The sequence below is a fragment of the Pyxicephalus adspersus genome, chromosome 4, assembly GCF_032062135.1.
Source record: "Pyxicephalus adspersus chromosome 4, UCB_Pads_2.0, whole genome shotgun sequence".
Lineage (NCBI taxonomy): Eukaryota > Metazoa > Chordata > Amphibia > Anura > Pyxicephalidae > Pyxicephalus > Pyxicephalus adspersus.
The window spans coordinates 8294097-8296951 of NC_092861.1; the positions used below are offsets into that span (position 1 = coordinate 8294097).

The 2855-nt window shown below is 40.8% G+C and overlaps 1 pseudogene; it reads left to right on the top strand.

Annotated features, from left to right (window-relative positions):
* Window positions 1-1454: 1454 nt before the first annotated feature.
* Window positions 1455-1628, top strand: LOC140330277 (U2 spliceosomal RNA; annotated as a pseudogene).
* Window positions 1629-2855: the final 1227 nt, after the last annotated feature.

Below are 2855 nucleotides of genomic sequence, written 5' to 3' on the forward strand. Positions count from 1 at the left end.
TTATGCCTATTTTATTATATTTGTTTCTGGTGTTTCCTGCTCCAGATAGGGTTTTGAAGAAAATCATAAAAGACCGGTTTAGTTTTTTTTGGAACTCTAGGATGGAGAAATTAAGTAGAAAGAAGGTAGTTAAGTTGGAAGTGAATGGTGGTAGAGGGATGGTGGATGTGGAAAGGTTTTTGGGAGTGAAGTATGTTAGTGAATGTGTGATATTGAGTAGAAAAGATGAGATTGGAGGATGTATGATAAGATATGCTGGAGGTGGCGTGTTGAGAAGATGTAAGCTATGGAAAGGTCAAATTGATAAGCCGATATGTTTTGTATCTCCGTGGTTTTATGTGAGGGTTGAGAGGTACATTAGGAGATATGAGTTGCAGGATGTAATAGGGGATGAGTGGTGTGTTAGGAAAAGAGTGATGTTAAAGATGAGACAGAGGGAAGAGATGGAGATGATTGGGGTTGTAGGGATGGGGGAGTGTGTGGAAGTGTGGAGGAATGTAAGTAATAAAGAAATTGAAAATAGGCAGAGAGATGTGGCATGGATGTGTGTACATAGGTGCTTACCGACACGGGAGTTTCAAAGAAGGAGGAGGTGTGTGGACAGTGAAGTGTGTCCAAGAGTAGGATGTGGTAGAACTGAGAGTATGGATCATGTGATGTGGGGATGTGTGTTTGCGCAGGAAGTGCGTTTGGAATTGAGAAAAATTATTAAAGGATTAACTGGTAAAGAATGTGTGACTTTTGATATGTTAATTTATGGGTCAGGTATAGAAGATGAGGTAAAGAGAGTGATGTGGATGATTGGATGTTGCTTGAAGAAGTGTTTGTGGGATGCAAGAAATATGTTGATAGTTAAGAAAATTGTGATAAGCTCTAGAGAATGTGCTTTCATGGTCCGGGGTAAACTGTTTTTATATGTTTATTATGATTTGTGTAAAAAAGGGGAAGAGTTTGTAAAGGAAAAATGGATGTTTCACAAATGGAAGGAGTGGGTATGATTTCAGTATTTTTTGTTTATATTAACATGTGTGTTTTTGTTTTTTTTTAGAACAAACAGATGTCTGGGACTGGGATTTTGGTGTGAACATTTGGTGTGAAGGATGGAAGGATGGTGTGTATTTATGTAAATAAATTATATTGTTTGGGGTGGAATAAAGTTTTTTTTTGGTGAGGTGTGGGTGGGATTAGTTTAACAATATGTTTTGTATGGGGTATGATAAATTTATATGGAATGTGTTTGTTTTTGGGAGGGATTATGCAAATAAGTTTGTTTTTGAGGGGTGGAATAAAGTTTTTTGGGTGGGATGTGGGGGTGGTTATGTATATAAGTGATGTGTTGATTTTTGCTAATGTAATGATATGAAAGTAAAATGATAAAACTTTTATTTTTGTTTGTATTAATATAAAGTATGATTATGATGTTTTTTTGAATTATGAAAATGTAAATTTTTATTTTATCTGTTTTTATTGTGAATTTTTAAATAAAGAATTAAAAAAAAATCTGTTCTTATCAGTTTAATATCTGATATGTCCCTGATCTGGGGACAGGGAGATGGAAGTAGAGCTTGCTCGGTCCACTCCACGCATCGCCCTGGTATTGCAGTGCTTCCAGGAGCGGTGCAACTCTCTTATCTGGTACTCCAAAGACAGAACAAGACAAAATCCTCCTCAGGAAGGAAGAAATGGCTGCAAATGCCAGTCAGTCAGGTGTCAGTCACATCTGACTGGCAAACCTTTGGCCTTGGGGATTTGGGATCCACCTCAGAGGAATGCTTCAGGCAGCAGGCAAGCCCTCCCTCCCCTGCTTGCTTGAAGCAGAAGCAGCCAGCCCAGCTTTAAGCCCACCAAGGCTCTTCTCCTTGGAGCGGCGGTGCCCGGCCGGACTGGCGTTTGGAGGCGGGGACATGCAAAACAGGCAGATGCTGAGGCGGGCACCTGCCGGCCGGGTGTGCCCGGGCATCTGGGAAACACGGCTGGCCTCTCCCCTCACTACGACCGGCCCATACTGGGGCCCTTAATGGGTTATCGCTTCTCGGCCTTTTGGCCAAGACCAAGGTGGGGTTGGTGGATTTGGTTTTTTATTCTTCATTTATTACCTGGAATCCGGAAGGATGGGAAGAGAAGGAGCGACGACCGTGGAGGATCTTTTTTTCTGAGCACGGTGTTTTCTTTGTTGGAGGAGACTCGAAGGATGGCGGATTTCGGTCCGAAGATCACTGGCCCTGTCTCTGGAGAGCCGAGGGTAAAAAACACAACGATTGTCACGGTTAGTGAAAATTTTGAAGAAAAATTTCATGTAAAATATTTCGTAAATGAAATTTGTATCAAGCAATTGCATGTGGATAGAAAAGAAATTCTATGTCTGAAAGATTTCAAAAGAAAAGAATTCTTTTTGTCCTTTATGGACGCAAGTCATTACAGAAAGTTTGTGGGCAATTTAAGAAGTAATGTATATAACCAAGAATTAAATGGCCTAACCTTTCGACTGTTAACAGAAGAAGAGGATGTATCAGTAGTTGTGCATATGCATAACCCTTTTGTGCCAGCAGAGGATATCTACCTCTTTCTGAAAAGATATTGTGTAGAAGTGAAACCTTTGGGAAAGATCTACAACTCTGAAAAGCTATGGAATGGGAAATTAAAATTCATGGTTAAATTAAGACGTCACAGTGAGACCAACGAATTGTTACACCTACCCCAGTTCTTTACGCTGGGGAAAGACAGGGGAACCCTGTTCTACAATGGGATGCCCAACTTCTGTACGAAGTGTGGTCAGTATAACCACACAAGGAATAATTGCAGGTCAGAAAGACCCCATTGTAGGAAGTGTGGGGACACAAGCCACGACACAACGG